Source organism: Pteronotus mesoamericanus, unplaced genomic scaffold (genome assembly GCF_021234165.1).
Source record: "Pteronotus mesoamericanus isolate MK-2021 breed Mesoamerican mustached bat unplaced genomic scaffold, CSHL_Meso_final contig_20, whole genome shotgun sequence".
NCBI classification, from domain to species: domain Eukaryota; kingdom Metazoa; phylum Chordata; class Mammalia; order Chiroptera; family Mormoopidae; genus Pteronotus; species Pteronotus mesoamericanus.
Window position 1 is genome coordinate 27,313,702 of NW_026555085.1, and position 13,820 is coordinate 27,327,521.

At 37.0% G+C, this 13,820-nt stretch overlaps 1 pseudogene; it reads left to right on the forward strand.

The window, feature by feature from the left end:
- The first annotated feature begins 3,438 nt into the window (after positions 1–3,438).
- LOC129066846 (60S ribosomal protein L29-like) lies at positions 3,439–4,530 on the forward strand (annotated as a pseudogene).
- Positions 4,531–13,820: the final 9,290 nt, after the last annotated feature.

Here is a 13,820-nt window from a genome sequence, read left to right on the forward strand (position 1 = left end):
TGGAATATTAGATTTCAGAAGTAAGAATAAGCAATATACAGGTAGTTGTGGAAGAGGGGAACAGCATGGCAGGAATATCCTTGCCAAGCAACGGGACACAGTAGGTATCTAGTTGACAGGCCCCTGCCGGAAACCTTCCTGTTTATTGTATCTAATTCAAATTAGGCTAAAGCTAACATCCTAAGATCTCCTTCATGAAACAGGTTTTTCTGGCTGAATCTCTTGAGCAGGACTGGGGTCAAAGGTTCTTTCTGAGTCTTGTTTCATAATAAACAGCTTAAAATCAGTAGTCCCAACCAGCAGCTTCAGGGTGGCAAAACTTTGGTTCCCTTCACCTGTCCTTATTGCTGTTTGAAAACAGTTGGAAGTAATGAGTTCTATTTTGACAGAGGAGAGATCCCTACAAACCAGGCAAAAGATAGCATAGGAAGCTAGATATAAATAAAGGAAAGAAACAAAGAATCAGACGTTATAAAGCATAATCAACTGAGGAGCATAAGCTTGTTTCACACACCCAGGGGATTGCAGCATTGCCCCACAAAGGGGATTAACAACCCTCCCTCCCCACCTTATACAGGGAGGAAGGATCAGCTTTTCAATCTCCCCCGTCCACTTGCCCAGACTATGGGGGCAAATATGCACACACTAAATAGAAGACAAATGGCGCAGGGGGAGGTGCTTTACCTTAGAGGTCTGTCAGTCTAACGTTCTTAAGGGATCATTTGGCTAGAAGGTGGGCCCAACAGAAGCCCACAAAAGCTTGGGAAGCTAATTGGTTATTTTGAAGGAGTGGCTTGTCTGTCCCAAGCCTAACGTAAAATAACCCAGCTCAATAAAGAAAATCAATCTCTCCCTCCTCTGCCTCTCGCTCTCCCCCCGTCCCCGCCTCTCTCCCTCTCTCCCTCTCTGACCGCACCCCCCCACCCCCGCCCGCCGCGCCAACAAGCTCTCTCCTTTTCCTTCACGCATTCTCTCCATAGTAACCAGGCTGGTCTAGCAGCCACGCAGCCCATAGTCACAGGTCATGTGGACTCCAAATGCAGGCTCCAGGCAAAGCCTGTGTACATCAGTACAGCCAGGAACAGTGCTAAGCTATCTGGATGGGACTGAACATGCTTAGAGTCTTCTGTGGACTCAAAAGGACTAAGCTCTAATATGAAACACACTCTGTACACTGGCCTTTGTTTTGGTCTTGCTGAGACACAGTTTAACTTTTTCCATGGCAGATAGACTGACACAACACACGGGGCATCCTTCTATTTCCACCCAAATAAATCTCACCATACCACAATCTCCCATGCATGGGTTTGTGAAATGCTTTTCTCGTGATCCCGTGAAACAACCCACTTCCACTGGCAACACAATCATTTTGTAGCCTGTGTATCCGATATTCCTACTTTATGGCACATATGCTGTAGATAAACCATAATATATGCATAGAATTTCATAGTTAAACAAGCATAAAATTATCACTGAATACATTTTTATTTGAATTTTTCTTTGCCTTATGAATATTTACATATTTTCAGAAGTACTTTATAGTGAAATAATAAGAATAGCTCTTGGGAACTTCGTTAGTTATAACCTTTTTATTTTTTATTTTAAATTCTAAAACACTTCATACATATCAAAATGTATGAAAATAAATAGCATTTACTAATGAACCTCAAGATTAAACAAAAGTTAATATCTAACCACATCAGTTCCCTTCCTCCCCTCCATTCTCTCTCTAAACTGCAGATAGTTAAAAAATCATCCCCATTTTTCTGCCTTCCCTTTTCTGGCTCTGCCATATTAAGACTGTGGACTGTAAATATTGCAGTTTACATGAATGGTACCCCAGAAATGTGTGCAATTCAGAACACAATTATGCACAGCAGCTCCAGTAATATTGTACTGAAATTAGTGATTTTCAATATGTCTCATTTGTATACTTTCACTATAAAGGAGGAATATATATAAATGGTCTTCATATGCTGAACTTTATAATTATTTTGCAATTTGCTGTTTTAACTTACTTTATCCATGTTGATAACAGTGTCTAAATAATTATTACTCTATAGTAATAATTCCATTAGTATTCCATTTTATGAATCCGCCTGCCTCCCATTGCTTCTGAGCTGCCTAGCAAGGATTTTCCTGCCATGTGTATTCCCCTGTTCCTCAACTACTTGTAAGTCACCCACTCTCCCTTCTGAAATCTAATACCACATCACCCCCAACCCTGCTTTCTTTTTTGTCCAAAAATGTCTAATGTACCCAACGTTGCCTTGCCATCTTTGGAATTTCATGGTTATGGGAACCCCCCATATGTATGTATATATTAAAAAGTAGATTTTCTCCTGTTAATCTGCCTCTGTTAATTTGATTATTTGTCAATTTAGTAGAACTTAAAAGATGGGAGGAACAGTATTGTAACCTCTCAGAAACCTTATTTTCTTTAATGTGGCCCTTTATTTTGATTGTTTTTCCTTTGACTCAAACGGGCCTCACCTAGCGGTTTGACTCATCCGGCTTCCTTTCCCTTACTTAATCATTAAGCCCTCAGGACAATGAGGTTCTGGTCAGCACCCAGTAGTCTTAGAAACAAGGTCCTATTGACTATTGAGACAGAGTTTTCAATCAAACTAAACATAATATCTTGGCCTCAGTTGTGTTTTAGCTCCAGACCCAGGAAAGCAGAATGATCCCACAGAACAAATCCTTGCAAAATTGGGCAGGACAATTCCATGGCTGACATCAGGACCAGGCGCAATAATCAATTTTCTCCTACCCTAGCACCAACCAATCAGTAGAGACCATGACGTAACTCTATTAGTCACCATGATTAATGATTTTGCCTTATATAATCCAACTCCTTGAAGCCATTGGGGAGCCAGGTCTTTGAGCATGAACTACCTGTGACTCTAGGCATGGTGCCATGTCCTTAATGAATCCTGACTCTCTTAGCTGCAAACTTCTGTTTGTGTCTTATTGGGCTTTGATGTGTGCAGGCAAACAGAACTCTTCAGTCTGGTAACAGTGTTAATTTTTTTAGTCCCACACTGTTCAAGTGTGTTTACAGCAGCACTGATGCTAATAGAGAAAAAGAGGTGGGGGCAGGGGAGTTAACTACCCTCATACAGAAATGAATAAATTGTGGTTCTTTCTGAGTTTTTTGTTTCTTAATAAACAGCTTAAAATCAATATCCCATAAAGCAGCTTCAGGGTGGAAAATTTTGGTTCCCTTCATTAGGTATCCCTGTTGTCATAACTATGCTTCCTTAGGGAATAAATATACCTAGAAACAGAACTGCTAGCAATTAACCTATGTAGATGCTACATATTGCCAAATGCATCTTTAGGATAGGTTAGGCTACAGTAACAAATAGACCTCAAAATGTCCTGCTTCAGTTCAATAGCAGTTTACTTCTCATTCACCTAAAAGCCTAGAACAGCATGTGCTCAGACATTATCATTACTTATAACTTGCAGAGTGGATTCGACAAGGGGGACTGTGCTCCACACAGCTATTCAGGTAACCATGCAGTCAGGGATTCTGCCTTTTTTAACATGTGGCTTCCAAGTTTCCCTAGCATTGCCTTCCTAGTCATCCAGAAAGGAAAATGTACATGGAGAAGCACACCACTTTTTAAAGAAATTTTTACTGAATTTACTGGGGAAACATGTACTAATAAAATTATATAATACATTATCTGTATATTGTATTGTGTGTTCACCACCCAAAGTCAAGTCTCCTTGTGTTTACCCTCTTCTATCTCCACCCCTCTTTCCCTCTGGCAATCACCATACTTTAGAAAACACATTACTTTAAATCAATTCCATTGGTAACATTCTGTTACATGTCCACATCTAACTGCAAGGGAAGCTGAGAAAGGTAGTCTAGCTGTACGTCCAGGAGGAAGAATGGATCCAACAAAGACTTGGCACTCTTCCAGCCCCATGCGCTTAGGCAGTGCCAGCTTCAATCAGGGCAGTAGAGATAGGCCCAGTTCAGTGAGCCCGCAGTTCTGATCTCCACTCTCTTCCTCCAGGAGCAGATAAGGCCAAGTCCAAGAACCACACCACACACAACCAGTCTCGAAAATGGCACAGAAATGGCATTAAGAAACCCCAGTCACAGAGATACAAATCTCTTAAGAGGGTAGACCCCAAGTTCCTGATGAACATGCACAACAAGAAGCATAACAAGAAGGGCCTGAAGAAGATGCACGTCAACAACGCCAAGACCATGAGCACACATGCTGAGGCTACCAAGGCCCTTGTAAAGCCCAAGACCCAAAGGGTGGCAGCTGCAAGCTCAGTCGACTTACCTACATTGCTCACCCCAACCTTAGGAAATATGTTCATGCCCACATTGCCACAGGTCTCAGGCTCTGCTGGCCAAAGTCCAAGGGCAAGGCTCAAACCCAACCCTAAACTGCCGCTATAGCTCAGGCTCCAGCTCAGACTCCAGCTCAGACTCAGGCTCCCAAAGGTGCCCAGTCCCACACGAAGCTCCACAGAAGAAGCCTCTGTCTACCAATGTGAGGATGGAAGGACTGGTGTGTACCTTGGGCTGCTGTTTGCATGGAGTTGGTGTCCTGTGCTTTTGTAAACCTGAGACAGGATCTATCAAAAAACAAACAAACGAACAAAAGCTTAGCAATCTTCACTTCCTTCATTTTCCAAAATAGTGGAGGTAATTAAATATCCACCAGGAGTGTAAAAGTATTTTTATTCCGTCACACACTGGAACATGACTTCATCAAACCTTTTCATTTTCTCAAGATCATGGATATGTAAGAACATATATGAAGAACCCGTGGACATGGACAATAGTGAGGGGACTGATTATGGAAGTGGGGAGGTGGACTGAGTGGAGCAGGATAAAAGGGGATAAAGTGGGACAGCTGAATAGCATAAACAAGAAAGTAATTTTTTAAAAAGATAATGGGTATGTAATAGCTTAGTGTTGGGCCTTTAATTTGCATTTCATTGATTAATAGTAAAATTAACATCTTTACATATGTTTCTTCTGCCATCTATTTTTTTTCCTTCCTTGTTTAAATCAGTTGCTCCATTTCCCCTCAGCTTTTCCTTTTTAGTCTAGCGAGAGCTCTTCATACATTCTATCTACCTATTATACTTATTTTGGCTATATAAATTGTAAAATTCTTATAGTTGGTGCAGGTCTTTTCACTTTGTCCAATGTGCATTTTATCATGCAAAGTATCAAATTTTATTGTAATCCAGTTTATCAGTTCTCTTTTATGGACTGTTCTGCTTACATCTTATTTAAGAAACCCTTCTTTGCCCAGATGTAATGGAAACATTTTACTGTTTACTTCTGAAAGATTTTATAATTTCACTTTTCACAATAATTATGTAGTCCATCTGAAAAAAGAAAAAATTTTCTTTTTTACCCTTTTGAAAGTCGATTGTTCCGGCATCATTTATTGAATAGTCTACACTTTCCACAGTGATTCGTAAGACTACCTCATCATAACTCAAAACCCATATATGCATGGGTCTCTTTCTACATTCTTTCAATTGGTCTGTTTGATTACCTATTTGGTTGTAACAAGGACATGTTTTAATTATTTTAGATTTATTATAAGACTTAGTAACTGGTAAGGATAATTCTCCCTCTTTGAAATTGTCCTGGCTCTTCTTGGCCCTTTTCATCTGAGTTTTAGAATGGGTTTTTCAAGTTCCACGAAAACTCTAATGGGAGTGCAACAGAAATTGCAATAATTTCATAGATTGATTTGAAAGAATCATTATCTCCATGATAAGAAGATCTTGGTATTGATTGAAACCTCTAATGATTCCAGAGTATCTTTTTATCATGACATGGGATTAAAACTTAAACTATACATTTATCAACACCCATATAACCTTATAACATAAAACATGACCCTAATGTAAATTATGGATTTCAGTTAATTATAATGCATCAATATTAGTTCATCAATTATAACAAATGAACCACACTAATGCAAGAAATTAATAACAAGGAAAATTGTGATCCAGGGAGTGAGGAAGTATATGAGAACTCTCTGCACTACCAGCTCAATTTTCTGTAAATCTAAAACTGCTTGAAAAAATATAATCTACTACTTATGGAGAAAAAAACCTTAAGCTATGATGTCCAACTCTTAGTAGTTGTGGGACTTTGGACAATGTTTTTTTTTGTGTTTTGTTATGGTTTGTTTTTTTCTTAAGTTTTTCTCTTAGTTTCCTTATCTGTATCTTAAGTGTTAATATAGTACTTACGATAAAGAAACCATTTCGGTGAAGTGGTTACTTTAAGGATTGTATAATATATGAAAAGTGCTTTACACAGTGACTGGCAAATTAGAAGAGCTCAATAATGGTAGTTATAATTATAACTTAGGCCCAATCACACATTCCTATCTTCTAATAGATTAACATTCCAGCTTTAGATTTACCTCTAATTTAGTCCTTTACTGCTTAATTTATTCATTCATTGGAAAAATATTTATTCTGACCCAGACATTATACTAGGCACTATAAATACAAAAAAATAGGTTTTTCACCCCCAAATAATTTATAGTGTAATAGAAGAGAGAGGTCGACAGATAATTGTGATATGGTGGCAATGCCATGAAAAGCAATAACTGACATTTCTTCCATGTTTAATTTGTAGAATTGTCTTTTTTTAATTATACTTTATTGATTATGCTATTACAGTTGTCCTGATTTTTTCCCCTCTTGACCCCCTCCACCCACACTCCCTCAGGCTATCCTCCCACCATGGGTCATGCATGTAAGTTCTTTAGCTACTCCATCTCCTATACTGTGCTTTACATCCCCATGGCTAGTCTGTCACTACCTATTTGTACTTCTGAATCCCCTCACCTCTTCACCCATTCTCCCCCACACTATAGAATTTTCCTAACCTCTGAATCTACCTGGACTTGGGATCTAACCTTCTTTGGAAGCCTGCCACAGTATTTGAAAATTCAATAACATTTATTTTTAGTCACTGCATGCTCTTATTTTTTATTTAACCAAAAGCATACATTTTTCACATTCAGTATTATTTAATATAAGTTTCAGTCATTGCATGCTTTTAAGAAACCAAACAAAAACATTTTCTGAGGTTCATGTTTCTTATGCATGTGTCTGTGTGTGTGTGTGTATATATATATATATATACTTATATATATATAATTTATTTAGGAAGAATATATATTATAGTCGTACACTGCAATCAGCAGGGTGGTTCAGATATTTGCATGTCTGGGTTTTTTTTTTTTTCAGAAATAAACAAAGAAAAAAACCCCAAACATAAACATGAATTTACTTGCTGTCTTAACATTTTTGGAGATGTTGCTTAAGGATTTCTACTTTCCTGATACACCGTTTTCAAATATCATTTTCTTTTATATGTATTTAACTTTTATTTATTGATCTTTTTGAGAGAGAGAGAGACAATGATTTGTTGTTCCACCTATTTATGCATTCATTGTTTGATTCTTGTATGTACCCTGATCAAGAATTGAACCTGAAACCTTGGTGTATTGGAACAACACTCTATCCAACTGTGAACTACCAGGCCAGGGCTTTCAAACATGACTTTCTGCAGCTGGTAAGAATGCTTAATTACTTTGTATTCATAAAAGTTATCTTCCCAAAATATTGATAAGTGCCTAATATAAATTGACTTCAACTTAGTAAATGTTCTGTTTCATTGCATATGTAATTCATTACTTTTAAAAATTGTAAATCTTTCTCTGAAGTTCCAGAGTGATAAATGTAAGGGGAATTAGGTAAAAAATTGGAATTTGAGCAACTATTAGCTGTTACACTTTATTATATATTAGTCACCCTACACTAATTTATAAAATTTTTGTCTTACAGCTTTCTACTTAAATTTAATCGGTTTCAGAAAATGAAAACAATGATTTAATTAATGCAAAATGAAAGCTTGTATTTAATTAAGGAATCCTTCCTATCATACTTGTTAGCATTTGGGATGCATATTATTACATTCTTTATTAAAAAAAAAAAAAAGGAGGAACAAGAAGGGGAAAAAGTAAAGATCGGAAAAAAAAAAAAAGCCTGATATAGGGCAAAGTAATAATAACAAAATGAGCCCTGGCTGGTGTGGCTCAGTGGATTGAGCACCAGCCTGAAAACCATAAGGGTTGCTGGTTCAATTCCCACTCAGGGCACATGCTGGGGTTGCAGGCCAGGCCTCCAGTGGGTGGCAAACAAGGGGCAACCATACATTGATGTTTCTCGCCCTCTCTCCCTCCCTTCCTCTCTCTCTAAAAATAAATAAGTAAAACCTTTAAAAAAAAAGAAAGAAAAATAAGACCTGAATTTAACCCTGTTGGAGTTCAGTGTCTACTGTGTTAAATAGCTAGTCTTCAAAAGATGATGAATGTGTCTTTTCACAGCCACGGTAAGTATAGATTTTGAGCATGCCCTCCAGAAAAAAATTTGGAGAATATTCTTAACTTCTGATGCCATATTTGGAATCTTTTTTTCCAGCTGAGCAGAAGAACACATTGATAAGGTCTCAGCTATGTTCTCAATTTCTAAGATATAATGCTTTTGAACATTTAGGTTCCACTGAATATTTTCCAGTTATACAGACACTTTCTAAAATCTTTCATGTCTACTACAGTACATTACTAAAACAGGTATTAGATCTTAGTGTAAGGAATAAATATGTTTTAAGATGACAAAAACAAGTTGTTTTTTAAAAAAGTAGAGGATACTTGAACTGTTCACTCTTTTGGTTTAACTTATCAAACCTCAAATAGGCCCCAGCTGGTATGGCTCAGTTGGTTGAGTGCCAGCCTGGGGACTGAAATGTTGCTAGTTCGATTCCAGGTCAGAGTACATTCCTGAGTTGTAGGCCCCATCCCCAGATGGGGGTGTGTGAGAGGCAACTGATGGATGTTTTTCTCCCTCTTTCTTCCTCTTTTCCCCTCTTTCAAAAAATAAATAAATAAAAACAATCTGTAAAAAAAATCCTCAAATAAGACATTGATGCAGTTAATTTGTAGTATCTTTTTAAGATTTTCTAAGTATGTGGAATGCACCTAAATTTTAGAGACATGAAGACTTGTATTTGAAAACTTACTCCATCATTAGCAAGCTGTTTGACCTGAAAGGTGATTAATCTATATGAGCTTTAGTTTTCTCAACTGTAAAACAGAGATAATAATAACTGCTTATGTGTATTCCAGCACCTGAAACATAAAAGTCGTTGAATAAATCATTACAGTGTTGTGGTCTCTTCTTTAAGGCATATCAAAGCAATGGTTTCTGTGGCTTGAGGACCTGGAAAACGATTGACAAAATAGAGATTATAATCCTTCTTACAAATTAATAAATTAGTATGTTGCTGTTTTATGATACTGGGTCACAGACAGAAGACTGATGGGTCAGGGATAAAGGACTTTATTACTCACAGCACAGTAAGCAACATGAGGTTCAGGTGGATGCTATGCATGCAGAAAATTTGCATTGAGGCTGAGGAATACTGAGCTGCAGGAATTCACCACATATAATAAGCAGTAAGTAAACCTACTCTTTGTCTGAGGGAGGTATTACTTCATCCCTCGAGGTTGCTCACTGCAAACACAACCCTGAGAAACATCCCAGGTGAAGAGCAGTAAGAGCCTTGCATTTTTGGCATATCCAGCAAGAATGTACAGGGATGCTCAGGGCCTAGTGGCAACTCGTAGAATTTATAGTATAATGCCTGATACTGTCAGTGTTAATGAACAAATTAATGAGTAAATGAGAAATATACCCATAAACAGTATAATTAGCATATTTATTAATTGTTTTTGTTGTAATTTTATTTTAAAATAAAAATAAATATTAAAAGGATAATTTGTTGATTAAATAAAACCATTTATTGTGATTATTATATATCTTACAAAACCATGAGATAGCCTGAGTCCTCACTAGGAAATGCAGAGATCTATCTGTAGGAGACAGATAAATGGCTAGAATTGAGGATACAAAAGGAAATGTATCTATAATTATTGAATTTGCTTATTTTTCACTACCTTCAACCTGTCAAGCTGTACTTTCCAGAGAGGAGTAAATACAATGAGTAATTGACTGAAGGTGTTATGTTTAACCTCAAAGTCCATTTAGCTACTCTACTAATCAATTTTAACTCTGCGTAGCTACCTTAGTTAGACATGCTTTTTGGCCTTCAGACCACACCACCTCTTTTCATCCTTTTAAGGCCTAATTTCTATTTTGTAAGGCAGCTGCTTGATTTAACCTCAGTATAATCTTTGGGCAACAATTTCTTAACACATTCTCATCAATTTCAAGTCTGCCTTCCTATCACGTGCAAAATGTGCAACATGTGCTCACCAACTCTTGTCACCCTAAGGACAGCAGGGTATACACTGAACAGTCCTTGCAGTCAGAAAAGATGAGCCCTCCTCACTTCAAGTCCACTGTTACAATTTTCAAAATCCTCTGAGATATTGAATTGCAACTAATTACACCACAAAATATGAAAACTTTAACCATGTTTGGAAGGTAGAGAAAGCTGAGCCATTACCAGAAAGAAAATCTTTTTTTAATAACGATTTTATTTATTTATTTTTAGAGAGGGGGAAAAGAGGGAGAAAGAGAAGGAGAGAACCATTGATGTGAAAGAGAAACATGGATCAGTTGCCTTTTCTATGTCCCTAACCGGTGGCCTGGCCTGCAGTCCGGGCCTGTGCCCTGACCAGGAATTGAACTGGTGACCTTTCACTTTGCAGTATGAGGCCCAACCCACTGAGCTACACCAGTCAGGACGGAAAGAAAATCTTAAAGATAGATGGTCCAGTAAATATGAGTGTGAAGAAATAAATATTCTCTTCCTTTCTATAGCTCTGTGATGACTCTTCTTTTGGTTCTTTTTCATTTAGTATCCTTAACTCTCCTGCATTTTTACTCTATTGCTCTCACTTTAACGCCTCCATCATCTTTACTTTCTTAAACCATAAGACCTTTCTTCTCTACACCACTTCTGTAAATTTGGTAATATGATGACACATTTCAATAGCTTTATAATGTTTTTTAATATTAACTTCTATGAACATAAACTAAATTCTATGCACACACATGGCAGGTGAGGCATTTTGAACCTGAATGAGCTGACACCACTTTCTCCATTTTGGAAATTTTATCTGTAATTTTCCCAAGTATGGACATATTAAATATCTAAAATTGAGAGGAAGAGATCTTTTCACTTAAGAGACCTTTAATTAAATGTGATTGAGTGGGAAGTTTGATGAATTTTAAAATATACTATGCACACATTAAGTAAATTACTGTATAAAATGTTTTAAAATGGAAAGCAAAATGCTGCCCTGCCTCTAAGTCTTCTCTTAATTACCTTCATAGCTCCATACCTTTAAATAGATTATTATTTCTAGATTTATCAACTTTATTTAATAGGTACTACATATTTACTCCTAATACAAATTATTTTCATACTGCCTAACTTTTCCATCCACACCTTCTACCCATAGTTGTCTTATTTCTATCTTCATCCACCATTACTAAGAACGTAAACATGGACAAGTTACTTAACCCTTTGTGACTCGTTTTACTATCTCTCAAATGGAGAAAATCTGAGTACTTCATAGGATTGTTGTGAATATTGAATGACTTAATATATGTAAAGAATTATGCCTAACACATAGTAAATGTTATATAAAGAATGACTACTCTTAAAATGTTTTTCAAATTATTACTCTTATAAACTATTATTAAATATTAATTTTTAATTCTGTCAGTTTAGAAAATATATACTGGCTCACTACTCTGTAACCTATTTCTGCATTTTTATCTGTCCTTCAATCTTGCAACTCCTAATTTAAAGAAATTAAGTAATTAAGTAATTAATTGTATTAATTTAATTCTCTAATTAATGCTGTATTGTAGCAAAAATCAAGGTTTATGTTTTCCATAAAATGATCTTGAAAATTGCCCTGACTGGTGTGGCTCAGTGAATTGAGTTCTGGCCAGTGAACCAAAGGGTTACCAGTTTGATTACCACCAGTCAGGGCACGTGCCTGAGTTGAGGCCAGGTCCCCATAGGGGTCGCTTGAGAGGCAACCACACGCTGATGTTCCTCTCCCTCTCTCCCTCCCTTCCCTTCTCTAAAAATAAATAAATAAAACCTTTATTAAAAAAAAACTCACCAAATAGCAGCATTTGCATTGTTCTTGCAATGATGTAAATACAGTTTACTGTACAGTGAAGTAGATGATATGATACCATTTTAAGTCCAACATCATTACTGTGTGCCAATCAAAAAATAGTGTTCCTGACATCAATAAAATATTTATCTTCTTACATTAAATCAACTACTCAAGTCATTCCATATTTTACTTTATTTTTAAAGTGTATTTTATTAATTATGCTATTATAGTTGTCCCAATTTTTTTCCCCTTTGCCCCCCTCCACCGAGTACTCACCTTCCCTCCAGCAATCCCCTCCTTTAGGTCATGTCTGTGGGCCATGCACATAAGTTCTATGGCTTCTCCATTTCCTATACTATTCTTAACACCCCCCCCCCCCCCCGTCTATTTTGTACCTACCAAATATGCTTCTTAATCCTTGTACCTTTTCCTCAATTCTCCCCCTTCCACCTCCCCACTGGGATCCTTCATGTGATCTCCATTTCTATGATTCTATTCCTGTTCCAGTTGTTTGCTTAGACTGTTTTGGTTTTGGTTTTTTAATACTCAGTTATTGATAGTTGTGAGTTAGTTGTCTTTTTAATGTTCATCATTTTGGTCTTCTTTTTCTTAAATAAGTCCCTTTAACATTTCATATAATAAGAGCTTGGTGATGATGAACTCCTTTAGCTTTTCCTTGTCTGGGAACCACTTTATCTGCCCTTCCATTTTAAATGATAGCTTTGCTTGATAGAATAATCTTGGTTTTAAGTCCTTGATTTTCATCACTTTGAATACTTCTTGCCAGTCCTTTCTTGCCTGCAAAGTTCCTTTTGAGAAGTCAGCTGACAATTTCATGGGAACTCCTTTGTAGGTAATCTTCTTTTCTCTTGCTGCTTTTAAGATTCTCTCATCTTTAATCTTCGGTAACATAATTATGACGTGTCTTGGTGTGGTCTTTTTTTGGGTCCAACTTTTTTGGGACTCTCTGTGTTTCCTGGATTTGCATGTCTATTTCCTTCATCAAATTAAGGAAGTTTTCTTTCATTATTTTTTCAAATAACTTTTCAATTTCTTCTTCTTCCTCTTCTCCTTGTGGCATCCTTATGATTTGGATGTTGCCATGTTTGGAGTTGTCCCAGAAGCTTCTTATTCTCTCCTTGCTTTTTTTTTTTGAACTTTTGTTTCTTCGTTCTGCACTGGTTGACTGTTTATTTCTTCCTTATGATCCAAATTGTTGATTTGAACCCCAGCTCCCTTCCCTTCGCTGTTGATTCCCTGAGGATTTTTCTTTATTTCACTTAGTGTAGCTTTAATTTCTTCCCTTATGCATTTTCGGTACTCAATAAGATCTCTAAGCATTCTTGTTACCAGCATTTCGAACACTGCATCTGATAGGTTGGCTATCTCCATTTCACTTAGTTCTTTTTCTGGAGTTTTGATCTGTTCTTTCATTTGGGCCATATTTCTTTGTCTCTTCAATTTGGCAGCCTCCCTGTGTTTGTTTCTGTGTATTAGGTGGAGCTGCTTTGACCCCATCTTGGCACACCTGTTACATTGTAAGGGACAGAGCCTTAGGTATTCGCCAGGGTGGGACAACCTACTTTGTCACTTTGTGGTGCTGCATGTGGGGGATGGGTCGTAAAAGGAATA